At 43.7% G+C, this 14623-nt stretch overlaps 1 pseudogene; it reads right to left on the bottom strand.

The window, feature by feature from the left end:
- Window positions 1–1103: 1103 nt before the first annotated feature.
- Window positions 1104–6603, bottom strand: LOC114117306 (6-pyruvoyl tetrahydrobiopterin synthase-like; annotated as a pseudogene).
- Between the last annotated feature and the right edge of the window lie 8020 nt (window positions 6604–14623).

Genomic DNA, 14623 nt, shown 5'->3' with positions numbered 1-14623 from the left:
ACTGCTTCCTTTGCTGTAGATTAATTGACCTTAGGTGTATGGGTTTGTTTCTGGACTTGTACCCTGTTCCATTGATCTGTATTTCTGTTTCTGTGCCCTTACCAAGCTGTTTTTAGTACTGCAGCTTTGTGGTATAGTCTGAAGTCGGGGAGTGCAATTCCTCTAGCTCCATTTTTCTCTCACAAGACTGTTTTGGCTAGTTCGTGTCTTTTGTGTTTCCACACAAATGTAAATGTTTTGTGTTCCAGTTTTGTGGAATAAACAATGCCATTGGTCATTAGATACGGATTGCTCTAGGCAGTGCAGGCATTTTAGCATCAGTGCTTCTCCCCATCCAGGTACCCGGCCTGTCTTTTCAGCTGGGTGTCAGCTTCAGTTTCCTCCATTAGCATCTTCTGGTTTTCAGAGTAGAGGTCTTTTGTCTCCTTGGTAGGTTTCTTTTTTTTATTTGTTTGTTTTGTCAAGTTAAAGCAGGTAAAATTAGCAATCAGAACAAAATGGGATTAACTAGGAAAAACTGAACATAAGAGATACTTTACAGGATAATATATCCTTTTCATGTTGATTATTTTGACCGGGTTTAATACAGGTGATTATTCTTCAGCCTTCTGAGTTTACACTGTTCAGGTAGCTGTAAAGTATGAAAATATAGACAAAGATACATAAGCAGCTTTACTGATCTTCCATGATATGTTCAGCATTCCTCACTAGCAGTTCATAATTCAGTCAGCAAATGTGCAGTGAGCAGTGTACACTGAAACAGCACTCCCACTGGTCCTGTACCTCCACTCACAGCGCACTGTCTCGCAGGATTTGTGCGTCTAATTTTCCCTGAATAATCTGCACCTTTAGCATATCCGAGAAGTGATCAAGGGAACCCGGTCTCTACTAAGAGACACTACACTGTCTATGTTCCCAGACTTTGTGGTCACCAGTGTTTTATGTTTTGTAAGATTCACCTACTGTAAGTCTTATAAACATTTTTGCCATTTACACTATACCCAGAAAAAAAGGAATACTGAAAATGAGATAATGGAAAAACAAACCCAGATTTCTTTTGCTTTCAAATGATTCTACACCAAAACATTTTCCTTAAATGATTTTAATCGATAGATGGAAGGCTCTTTAGATGGTACTCAGAATACATTACAGATTTTAGAACCGGTCTCACTCACAGTCATTTCAGATCACAGTGTAGAGGTGCAGCTGTCATGTCAGAGCTTCTTAATTATTCAAGAGGATAAAGATCTTCTTCAAGTATGGGAAGAAATCAAATCCTTCTATAGGATTAATCTCTAAGAGCTATTTTCCTTTGTAGACTACAATATTATTGTTGGTTTCATACACTTTTACTTGATAAAGAACTCCCACAGGAAGAAATTTCTGGAGGTTTTCCCAGGTATAAATGTCTACATTTTCTTTTGTGCTTACAATGTCTGCAAAATACGGCACGTCCAGACCCAAATACTTAATGGTCAAGGGGCTTCATAACTGCCTCTTCCATATACTCTTGGAGGTCAGTCAAATTCATGACCATTCCTGTAACAGGACTAATTTCTCCATGTACTGTCACCACAACTTTATAGGTAATTAAGCACCCCACTCCAGTACTCTTGCTTGGAAAATCCCACGGACGGAGGAGTTTGGTAGGCTGCAGTCCATGGTCGCTAGGAGTTGGACACCGACTTCACTTTCACTTTTCACTTTTATGCATTGGAGAAGGGAATGGCAACCCACTCCAGTATTCTTGCCTGGAGAATCCCATAGACGGGCGGGCTGCCGTCTATGGGGTCACACAGAGTCGGACACAACTGAAGCGACTTAGCAGCAGCAGCAGCAGCCTACATCTTGGTAACTCTTTTAATAAAATAAAATGAAGGAAAATAATACACAGAATCATTTTCATATTTTAAGGAAATCTACAGTGCATAGATTTCTCATGAAAGGGGCATTTTAGGTGGTGAGCAGGCCCATCTCACTGGGGTCCCGACCATCGCCGAGTCTCAATCGCACACAGTTACGCTGGAGCCTGCAATGGGGGCAGGCGGCCGCGACCGGCGCGCTAAGTGCAGCCAGGAGGAGCTACCCCACGTCCAAGGTCAGGGCAGAAGCCAGGAGGACCCCATGTCCGAAGGGTGGCAGCCAAGAGGAGTTACCCCATGTCCGAGGTCAGGGGCAGCAGACGAGAGTGCCAGGCTGTGACGGCACAGGAACAGCCGAGAAGAGCTAACCCGCGTCCAAGGTTGGGGTGGTGGCCGGGAGCAGCCACCCCGCTACTGAGGCCAGGGGCGGTGGCCGGGAGGAGCCACTGAGTCTGAGGCTGGGGGGGCGGCTGGGAGGAGCCACCCCACGTCCAAGGAGTGGTGGCTGTGCGGGCACAGGAGGGCCTAGAGGAGCCATCCCACGTTGCAGGTCAGAAAGGGTGGCGGTGAGGAGAAACCCCTCATCCAAGGTAAGAAGCAGTGGCTGTGCTTTGCTGGAGCAGCCGTGAAGAGATACCCCACGCCCAAGGTAAGAGAAACCCAAGTAAGATGGTAGGTGCCGCAAGAGGGCATCAGAGGGCAGATACACTGAAAACATATTCACAGAAAACTAGTCAATCTAATCACACTAGGACCACAGCCTTGTCTAACTCAATGAAACTAAGCTATCAGTTCAGTTCAGTCGCTCAGTCGTGTCCGACTCTCTGCGACCCCAGGAATCACAGCGCACCAGGCCCCCCTGTCCATCACCATCTCCCGGGGATTACTCAGACTCACATCCATCGAGTCCATGATGCCATCCAGCCATCTCATCCTCGGTCATCCCCTTCTCCTCCTGCCCCCAATCCCTCCCAGCATCAGAGTCTTTTCCAGTGAGTCAACTCTTCGCATGAGGTGGCCAAAGTACTGGAGTTTCAGCTTTAGCATCATTCCTTCCAAAGAAATCCCAGGGCTGATCTCCTTGCAGTCCAAGTGATCCTCAAGAGTCTTCTCCAACACCACAGTTCAAAAGCATCAATTCAGGGCAAACCAAGACTGGTGGGTCATGGTGGAGAGGTCTGACAGGATTTGGTCCACTGGAGAAGGGAATGGCAAACCACTTCAGTATTCTTGCCTTGAGAACCCCATGAACAGTAGGAAAAGGCAAAATGATAGGATACGGAAAGAGGAACTCCCCAGCTCATTAGGTGCCCAATATGCTACTGGAGATCAGTGGAGAAATAACTCCAGAAAGAATGAAGGGATGGAGCCAAAGCAAAAACAATACCCAGCTGTGGATGTGACTGGTGATAGAAGCAAGATCCGATGCTACAAAGAGCAATATTGCATAGGAACCTGGAATGTCAGGTCCATGAATCAAGGCAAATTGGAAGTGGTCAAACAAGAGATGGCAAGAGTAAACGTCGACATTCTAGGAATCAGTGAATTAAAATGGACTGGAATGTGTGGATTTAACTCAGATGACCATTATATCTACTACTGCGGGCAGGAATCCCTTAGAGGAAATGGAGTAGCCATCATGGTCAACAAAGAATCTGAAATGCAGTACTTGGATGCAAACTCAAAAACGACAGAATGATCTCTGTTCGTTTCCAAGGTAAATCATTCAATATCATGGTAATCCAAGTCTATGCCCCAACCAGTAACGCTGAAGAAGCTGAAGTTGAACGGTTTTATGAAGACCTACAAGACCTTTTAGAACTAACACCCAAAAAAGATGTACTTTTCATTATAGGGGACTGGAATGCAAAAATAGGAAGTCAAGAAACACCTGGAGTAACAGGCAAATTTGGCCTTGGAATGTGGAATGAAGCAGGGCAAAGACTAATAGAGTTTTACCAAGAAAATGCACTGGTCATAGCAAACATCCTCTTCCAACAACACAAGAGAAGACTCTACACATGGACATCACCAGATGGTCAACACCAAAATCAGATTGATTCTATTCTTTGCAGCCAAAGATGGAGAAGCTCTATACAGTCAACAAAAACCAGACCAGGAGCTGACTGTGGCTCAGATCATGAACTCCTTATTACCAAATTCAGACTTAAACTGAAGAAAGAAGGGAAAACCACTAGACCATTCAGGTATGACCTAAATCCAATCCCTTATGATTATACAGTGGAAGTGAGAAATAGATTTAAGGGCCTAGATCTGATAGATAGAGTGCCTGATGACCTATGGAATGAGGTTCGTGACATTGTACAGGAGACAGGGATCAAGACCATCCCCATGGAAAAGAAATGCAAAAAAGCAAAATGGCTGTCTGAGGAGGCCTTACAAATAGCTGTGAAAAGAAGAGAAGCGAAAAGCAAAGGAGAAAAGGAAAGATATAAGCATCTGAATGCAGAGTTCCAAAGAATAGCAAGAAGAGATAAGAAAGCCTTCTTCAGTGATCAATGCAAAGAAATAGAGGAAAACAACAGAATGGGAAAGACTAGAGATCTCTTCAAGAAAATGAGAGATACCAAGGGAACATTTCATGCAAAGATGGGCTCGATAAAGGACAGAAATGGTCTGGACCTAACAGAAGCAGAAGATATTAAGAAGAGGTGGCAAGAATACACAGAAGAACTGTACAAAAAAGATCTTCACGACCCGGATAATCACTATGGTATGATCACTCATCTAGAGCCAGACATCCTGGAATGTGAAGTCAAGTGGGCATTAGGAAGCATCACTACGAACAAAGCTAGTGGAGGTGATGGAATTCCAGTAGAGCTGTTTCAAATCCTGAAAGATGATGCTGTGAAAGCACTGCACTCAGTATGCCAGCAAATTTGGAAAACTCAGCAGTGGCCACAGGACTGGAAAAGGTCAGTTTTCATTCCAATCCCAAAGAAAGGCAATGCCAAAGAATGCTCAAACTACCTCACAATTGCATTCATCTCACATGCTAGTAAAGTAATGCTCAAAATTCTCCAAGCCAGGCTTCAGCAGTACGTGAACTGTGAACTTCTTGATGTTCAAGCTGGTTTTAGAAAAGGCAGAGGAATCAGAGATCAAATTGCCAACATCCGCTGGATCATCGAAAAAGCAAGAGTTCCAGAAAAACATCTATTTCTGCTTTATTGACTATGCCAAAGCCTTTGACTGTGTGGATCACAATAAACTATGGAAAATTCTTCAAGAGATGGGAATACCAGACCGCCTGACCTGCCTCTTGAGAAATCTGTATGCAGGTCAGGAAGCAACAGTTAGAACTGGACATGGAACAACAGACTGGTTCCAAATAGGAAAAGGAGTACGTCAAGGCTGTATATTGTCACCCTGCTTATTTAATTTATATGCAGAGTACATCATGAGAAAAGCTGGACTGGAAGAAACACAAGGTGGAATCGAGATTGCCGGGAGAAATATCAATAACCTCAGATATGCAGATGACACCACCCTTATGGCAGAAAATGAAGAGGAACTAAAAAGCCTCTTGATGAAAGTGAAAGAGGAGAGTGAAAAAGTTGGCTTAAAGTTCAACATTCAGAAAATGAAGATCATGGCATCCGGTCCCATCACTTCATGGGAAATAGATGGGGAAACAGTGGAAACGGTGTCAGACTTTATTTTGGGGGGCTCCAAAATCACTGCAGATGGTGACTGCAGCAATGAAATTAAAAGATGCTTACTCCTTGGAAGAAAAGTTATGACCAACCTAGATAGCATATTCAAAAGCAGACATATTACTTTGCTGACTAAGGTCCGTCTAGTCAAGGCTACGGTTTTTCCAGTAGTCCTGTATGGATGTGAGAGTTGGACTGTGAAGAAGGCTGAGTGCCGAAGAATTGATGCTTTTGAACTGTGGTGTTGGAGAAGACTCTTGAGAGTCCCTTGGACTACAAGGAGATCCAACCAGTCCATTTTGAAGGAGATCAACCCTGGGATTTCTTTGGAAGGAATGATGCTAAAGCTGAAACTCCAGTACTTTGGCCACCTCATGAGAAGAGTTGACTCATTGGAAAAGACTCTGATGCTGGGAGGGATTGGGGGCAGGAGGAGAAGGGGACGACAGAGGATGAGGTGGCTGCATGGCATCACTCACTCGATGGACGTGAGTCTGAGTGAACTCTGGGAGTTGGTGATGGACACGGGGGGCTAGTGTGCTGCGATCCATGGGGTTGCAAAGAGTCGGACACGGCAGAGCAGCTGAACTGAACTGAACAGTGGATAGACAGAAACCAGTGTATTTGTTACTATTTTCTGTCTTTCTGGCTCAAAGGAAATATATGATGAGATCATCTGTTTTAACTGTTCCACCTTTACTTGAAAGGTCTTCCTGGTGGCTCAGCTGGCAAGGAATACACCTTTGCAGGAAGACACAAATGCAGGAGACCTGGGTTCAATCCCTGTATTGGGAAGATCCCTTGGAGAAGGGAACGGCTATTCACTCCCGTATTCTGGCCTGGAGAATTGCACAGACTCTTCCGTGGGGTCACACAGAGTGGGAAACACTGAGCGACTTTCACTCACCTCACTTACTTGAAAGTACGGTTGTTGTTGCACCTCCCGAACAGTTTCAAGTTTTCCTCTTCACTCAGAGACTTGCTGTGGGGGTGATGGGTCATGCTGAAGAGGCACGGCGGGACACTTGTGCCCGAGGGCGAGGACCCAAGCCCGGGCCATTCATGGTTCACATCCTCGCACCCGGGCCAGCGTCTTAACCCCCTGGCCTACCGCCAGGCTGGCATGGGCAGAGCCTCCCCATGGCTTCCTTAGGTAGGTTTAGTCCTAGAAGTTTTCATCTTTTTAATGCAGTGGTAAATGGGATTGCTTCCTAAGTTTTTCGTTTTTCTCTTTTGTTGTTAGTTTATAGAGATAACAACAGATGGCTCTGCATGAATTTAGTATCCGGCTACATTACCAAATTCATTGAGTCCCCTCGGCTTCTGGTAGCATCATTAGAAATTCCTACGTGTAGAACCATGTTATCTGCAAACAGTGATGGTTTTACTTCTTTTCCAGATTTTATTTTCTTTCCTGATCGCTACTCTGATTGCTATTGCTAAGACTTCTAAAATACGCTGACCCTAAGTGGCAAATGTGGGTATCCTCATTTTGTTCACAATCTTAACAGGAAACGCCTTCAGCTCTTCACTGCTGAGTATGATATTAGCTGTGGGTTTGTCATATATGGCCTTTATTACTCTAAGGGTATGTTCCTTCTATGTCCCCACTCTGGAGACTTTTTAAAAAATACTGTAGTTTTGGCTGTGCTGGATATTCGTTGCTATGCAGGCTTGCTCTTGTTGCCATGAGCGGGGGCTACTCGTGGTTGCAGGGTGCAGGCTTCTCATTTCAGGTGCTTCTCTCATGTCGGAGCTCCGGCTCCAGGCCTGTGGGCTCACTAGTGTGGTGCGTGGGCTTCAGTTCCTGGTGCACGCAGGCTCAGTGGTTGGGGCTCACAGGCTCTAGAGCGCAGGCTCAGCAGTCGTGATGCTCGGGCTTAGCTGCTCTGCTGTATATGGGATCTTTCCAGACCAGGGATCTGGAAACCTGTGTCCCCTGCATTGGCTGGCAGATTCTCAACCAAATGCATTTTCAGGGAATTCCCTGGTGTGTGTCCCGGCAACAATACTGGAGCAGGTTGCTGCGCCCTCGTCCAGGGGAATCTTTCCAACCCAGGGATTGAAACCCTTCTCTTGCATCTTCTGCATTGTCAGGCGGGTTCTTTACCACTAGCGCTACCTGGGAAACCACTCAACCACCGGACCAACAGGGAAGTCCCAGTACTTTCTGGAGACATTCCTTGCATCCCTGGAATAAAGCCTACTTGATCGTGGTGTATAATCCTTTTAATGCATTGTTGATTTGGTTTGCTAGTGTTGTATTGAGGGTTTTGGCATCTGTGTTCACCAGTGATAAGGGCCTAAAATTTTTTCGTGTGTGGTCTCTTTGTCTGATTTTTGGTACCAGAGTGATGGTGGCCTCATAGAACAAGTTCAGAAGTGTTCCATCCTCTGCAGTGTTTTGGAAAAGTTGCAGAAAGATAGGCGTTAACGCTTCTCTAAATATTTGGTAGAATTCCCCTGTGAGGTCAGCTGGTCCTGGACATGTGTTCTTGGGGTGCCTTTAAATTCCTGATTCAGTTTCAGGAACAGCAATTGATCAGCTCATATTTTCTAGTTCTTCCTGATTCAGTCTTGCAAGGTTGTACCTTTGTGAAAATCTGTCCATTTCCCCTATATCGTCCATTTTATTGGCAAATAATTGCTAGTAGTATTCTCTTAGGGTCCTTTGCATTTCTGTGATGTTGGTTGTTAAGTTCTTTCTTTACATTTCTACCTTTGTTGATCTGGGGGCCCTCCCTTTTTGTTTTGTGATGAGTCTGGCTAAGGCTTATCAATTTTTATCTTTCCAAAGAACAAGCTTTCAGTTTCACTCATATATTCTTCGTGTGTTTTTTAAAGGCTCAATTTATTTCAGCTCTGACCATTATGATCTATTATCTATGCATTCATTTTTTTTCATAATGGTTAATTATAGAATATTGAATATAGTTCCATCTGGCATACAATAAGACCTTGTTCCTTTCTAGAAATTAAATCAATTTTTAATTTAAATTTTAAAATCTTTAATTTTTGAGTATAATTGAGTAACAATGTTAGTGCAGGCATACAGCAGACTGATTCAATTATACATATACATGTATCTATTTTTTTCAAATTCTTTCCCATTTAGGTTACTGCCAAATATTGAGCAGAGATCCCTGTGCAATACGGTAGGTCCTTCTTTATTGTAAATACAGTGGTATGTATGTGTCTGTCCCAAACTCCCCATCTATTCCTCTTTGCCACCCATTGCCCCTGGTAACCACATTTGAGACTATGCTATTTTGTAAATAAGTTCATTTAAATAAGTTTTTGTAAAGAAGTTCACCACTGTTTTAGATTCCACAAATAAGCAATCTTATATGATATTTTTCTCTGCCTGAATTATTTCACTCAGTATGACAATCTCTAGGTCTATCCATGCTGCGGCAAATGGCATCACTTCATCCTTTTTTATGGCCGAGTAATAGTCCGTTGTATATATGTACCGTGTTTTCATCCATTTCTCTTGATGGACATTTAGATTCCTTCCATGTCCTGGCTATGGAGCTCTGCAGTGAACATTCGGGTGTGTGTGTTTCAAACCAGGTATTTCTCTGGATGTAGGCCTGGAGTGGAATTGCTGAATCATACACTAGATAAATCGTATGCTAGGGCTTCCCTGGTGGCTCAGATGGTGACGAATCTGCCCACAATGTGGGAGACCTGGGCCAGGAAGATCCCCTGGAGAAGAGACTGGCAACCCACTCCAGTATTCTTGCCTGGAGAATTCCACGGACAGAGGAGCCTGGGGGGCTACGACTGAGCAACTAACATTTCATAGTAGCTGTACCAATTTACATTTCCAGCAACAGTGTGGGAAGGTTCCCTTTTCTCCAGGACCTTGTTTTTTAATCCACATTGTGTATTAATAATTTGAATCTGCCAACCCCAAACTCCCAATCTAACTCTCCTCTGCTTCCCCTCTCCCTGCCAACCACCAATCTCTTCTCTAGATGCTTCCCTGGTGGTTCAGCTGGTGAAGAATCTGCCTGCAATGTGGGAGACCTAGATTTGGTCCCTGGGTTGGGAAGATCCCCTGGAGAAGCTACGCACTCCAGTATTCTGGCCTGGAGAACTCCATGGACTATTCCATGAGGTTGCAAAGAGCTGGACACGATTCAGTGACTTTCACTTTTTTTCACTCTCTTTCACTTTCATCAAGAGACTCTTTGGTTCCTCTTCACTTTCTGCCATAAGGGTGGTGTCATCTGCATATCTGAGGTTATTGCTATTTCTCCCGGAAATCCTGACTCCAGCTTGTTCTTCATCTAGCGCAGCATTTCTCATGATTCACTCTGCATATAAGTTAAATAAGCAGGGTGAAAATAGAGGATTGACATACTCCTTTTCCAATTTTGAACCATTCCATGGTTCCATGTCCAGTTCTAACTGTTGCTTCTTGGCCTAAATACAGGTTTCTCAGGGGGCAACTCAGGTGGTCTGGGATTCCTGTCTCTTTAAGAATATTCCACAGTTTGTTATGATCCACACAAAGGCTTTTATGTAGTCAGTGAAGCAGAAGCTTTTCTGGAATTCCCCTGCTTTTTCTGTGATCCAGTGGATGTTGGCAATTTGATCTCTGGTTCCTCTACCGTTTCTAAATCCAGCTTGAACATCTGGAAGTTCTTGGTTCACATACTGCTGAAGCTTAGCTTGAAGGATTTTGAGCACTGCGTTTCTACCAAGCGAAATGAGCACAATTGTGCGGTAGTTCGAGCATTCTTTGGCATTGCCTTTCTTTGGGATTGGAATGAAAACTGATCTTTTCCAGTCCTGTGGCCACTGCTGAGTTTTCCAAATTTGCTTGCATATTGAATCCAGCACTTTAACAGCATCATCTTTTAGGATTTGAAACAGTTCAGCTGGAATTCCATCACCTCCACTAGCTTTGTTCATAATGATGCTTCCTAAGGCCCACTTGACTTCACACTCCAGGCTGTCTTGCTAAAGGTGAGTGATCACACCATTGTGGTTTTGAATACTGTATGCTGGTAGTCTAGTCTGAAGACAGGGACCATGATTTCTCCAGTTTCATTCTTCTTTCCAAAGATTGTTTTGGTTATTCAGGGTCTTTTATGTTTCCATACAAACTTAAATTTTTTATATTCTAGTTCTGTGAAAAATGCCACTGGTCATTTGATAGGGATTGCATTGAATCTGTAGTCCTCTGAGTATTGTGGGCATTTCAACAATGTTGATTTTTTTTTTTTAATGTTGATTCTTTATATCCAAGAACAAGTCATTCTTTCCATCTGTGTGTGGGCTTTGATTTCTTTCATCAGTGTCTTATAGTTTTCAGAGTAGAGGACTTCTGCCTCCTCAAGTAGGCTTATTCCTAAAATATTTTCTTCTATTTGATGCGATGGTAAATGGGATCATTTCCCGAGTTTCTCCTTAGGCTCTCTCATTATTAGTGTATGGAAATGCAGCCGGTTTCTCAGGAGTGATTTTGTGTCCTCCTAGTTTACTGAATTCATGTTGTTGTTTAGTCCCTAACTGGTGCCCAACTCTCTGTGACCCTGTGGACAGTAGCCCGCCAGGCTCCTCTGTCCATGGGATTTTCCAGGTAAGAATACTGGGTGGGTACTCATTTCCTTCTCCGGGGGATCTTCTGACCCAAGGATCGAACCCACATCTCCTGTGTTGGCAGACAGATTCTTCACCCTGAGGCACCAGGGAAGCCCTTACTGCATTCATAGATGAGCTCTAACAGTTTATTGTTCGCCTCTTTAGACATTCAGGGCATCGTAACGTGTCATCTGCAAGCAGACAGGGCTGCTTCTTCCTGTGCAGTGTGGATTTTGTTCTCTTCTGTTACTGCGAGGACTTCCAAACCTACATTATATAAAAGGTGAGAAGGGGCACATTCATGATCCTCTTGTTCAGCGTCCTAGAGAAAATTCTTTCAGCTCTTCACCAGAGGATGATGGTAACTGCGGACCTGTATGTGGCCTTTCTTTCATTTTAGTTGTGATGGTAAATATGATTGTTTCTCTAATTTCTCTTTTTCCTCTTGCATTGTTTGTGTACAAAAGTGCAAGATCTCTGTCTGCTGGTTTTGTAGCCTGGAGATCTACTGGATTCCCTGATGAGCTCTTGCAGTTTCCTGGTAGCATCCTCAGGATTTCCATGTGTAGAATCACATCCTCTGCAAACCTGCAGTTTTACTCCTTTTCTAGTTTAGATTCATTTTGTTTTTTTTTCTCTGATTTTCATGGCTCAGTTCAGTTCAGTTGCTCAGTCGTGTCCGACTCTTTGCGACCCCATGAATTGCAGCACACCAGGCCTCCTTGTCCATCACCAACTCCCGGAGTTCACTCAAACTCATGTCCAACGAGTCGGTGATCCCATCCAGCCATCTCATCCTATGCCATCCCCTTCTCCTCCTGCCCCCAATCCCTCCCAGCATCAGAGTCTTTTCCAATGAGTCAACTCTTCATGCGAGGTGCCCAAAGTACTGGAGATTTCCATGGCTAGGACTGTGTTAAGTAAACGTGATTCAGCTTTTCACCATTACATATCAGGTAGTGATAGGTTTTTCATATGTTCCTGGGGAGTTATTATTATGTTGTTGTTTTTCATCCATAAGTCATGTCTGACTCTCTGTGACCCCATGGACCGCAACATGCCAGGCTTCCCTGTCCATCACCATCTCCCTGCGTTTGCTCAAACTCACGTCCGTTGAGTTGGCAACCCATCCAACCATCTCATCCTCTGCTGTCCCCTTCTCCTCCTGCCCCCAATCCCTCCCAACATCAGGGTCTTTTCCAATGAGTCAGCTCTCTGATCAGGTGGCCAAAGTATTGGAGCTTCAGCTTCAGCATCAATCCTTCCAATGGACATTCAGGATTGATTCCCTGTAGGATTAACTTGTTTGATCTCCTTGCTGTCCAAGGGACTCTCAAGAGTCTTCTCCAACACCACAATTTGAAAGTCAGTTCTTCGGTGCTGAGCCTTCCTTAGGGTCCAACTCTCACATCCCTACATGACTACTGGAAAAACCATAGCTTTGACTAGATGGCTTTTGTTGGCAAAGTGATTTCTCTGCTTTTTAGGTTTATCTCGGTTTGCCTAGGCTGTCTAGGTTTGTCACAGCTTTTCTTCCAAGGAGCAAGCGTCTTTTAACTTCATGGCTGCAGTCACCATCTGCAGTGATTTGGGGCCCAATAAAGTAAAATCTGTCACCATTTCTTTTTTCCCCATCTATTTACCATGAAGTGATGGGACTGGATGCCATGATCTTCATTTTTTGAATGCTGAGTTTTAAGCCAATGTCAAGTTTAAGAACCTCTTGATGAGGGTGAAAGAAAGTGAAAAAAGTTTCATTATAAATAGGTGTTGAATTTTGTCAAAAACTTTCATCTGCTGAGCGGATCATATGGTTTTTATTCTTCAGTTTGTTAATGTGTGTATCACACTGATTTGTGCATATTGAAAACTCCTTGCATCCCTGAGATAAACCCTACTTAATAAATCCCACTTGATCCTGGTGTATGATCCTTCTAATGTGCTGCTGGAATCTGTTGCTAATACTGGGTTAATGATTTTGGCATCTATATTCATCAGTGATATGGGTCTGTAATTTTCTTCTTTGTATGTGATCCCTTTGGGTTTTGGTATCAGGGTACTTACTGGTGGCCTCACAGAATGGAAGTGCTCCTTCCTCTGCAATTTTTGAAAGATTTGCAGAAGACTAGATGTTAGCTGTTCTCTAAACGTATGGTAGAAATTCCCTTTGAAGCCATCTAGTCCTGGATTTTTGTTTGTTGAAACTTTTTAAATTACTGATTCAATTTCAGAAATTGTAGTTGGCCAGTTCATATATTCCAGTTCTTCCTGGTTCAGTTTTAGGAGATTGTACCATTGTAAAAATTCATTAGTTTTCTCTAGATTGTCCATTTTATTGGCAAATATTTGCTCATAGTGGCCTCTTAGGCTCCTTTGTATTTTCATGGTGTCAGTTGTGTTTAATTTTAACATTTGATTTGGGCCCTCTCCCTTTTTTTCCCTGTAAGCCTGGCCAAGGATTACAAATATTGTTTATCTTTTCAAAGCACCTGGCTTTAGTTTCACTGATCTTTTCTTTGTTGTTTTAAGACTCTATTTATTTCTGTTCTGATCATTATGATTTCTTTCCTTCTACTAACTTTGGGTTTTGTTTGTAAATTTTTCTCTAGTTACACTAGGTCTAAGGTTAGGTTGTTTGAGATTTTTCTCCTTAGCTTGTATCACTGAAAAACTTCTCTCTTAGAACAGCTTTTGCTGCATCCCATAGGTTTTGAGTCACTGTTTTTGTTTTCATTTGTCTCTAGGGATTTATTTTTTATTGATTTAATTGACATATAGCTCATTTACAAGGTTGTGTTACTTCTGCTGTTCAGCAAAGTGATTCAGTTACACATCTGTTTGTCTGTCCATTCTTCTCATTTTCTTTTCCATTATGGTTTATCACAGAGCATTGAATACATTTCCCTGTGCTTTACAGCTCGACCTTCTAGCCCCAAACTCCACAAGGTTTCTTGTTTCTGGTGTTGGCCCCTCACGGGTGAGGCTATTTCAGAGCCTGGTCCCTGGCTGTTGGGTGGGACCAGATCTTGTTGCTCTGGACTCAGGCAAAATGTCTGCCTCCAGTATGAGTCTGAGTAGATAACCCCTCCCTCGTATGTCCACCCAGCTTTTGGGACCCCAGGGAGAGCCACAGCTTCCCCTGCCTCCCTAGGAGACCCTCCGACACCAGCAGATATGTCTGGAGCAGACGCCTATGAAGTCACTGCTTTGCTCTGGTCCCAGTACCTCCTTTAAGAGTGGAGCCTGTCTCCCCTGTCCTGTGAAACTCCTGCAATCAAGCCAGTGGGATGGCTTGCGGTTCCTTCGCTATGTCTTTGGCTACAGAATATCTTTTTTGGTAGGTTCCGATCTTTTTAATCCATGTTTGTTCAGCAGTTAGGTGTGATCTTGGAATGAGGAGGTGAGCTCAAGGTCCTTCTACTCTGCCATCTATCCGGATTCAGTTCAGTCACTCAGTAGCGTCTGACTCTTTGCGACCCCATGAACCAC

The sequence above is a fragment of the Ovis aries genome, chromosome 12, assembly GCF_016772045.2.
Source record: "Ovis aries strain OAR_USU_Benz2616 breed Rambouillet chromosome 12, ARS-UI_Ramb_v3.0, whole genome shotgun sequence".
In the NCBI taxonomy this organism is placed as follows: Eukaryota; Metazoa; Chordata; class Mammalia; order Artiodactyla; family Bovidae; genus Ovis; species Ovis aries.
The sequence above is the reverse complement of the archived record's forward strand: the minus strand, read 5'-3'. Positions and strand labels throughout refer to the sequence as shown.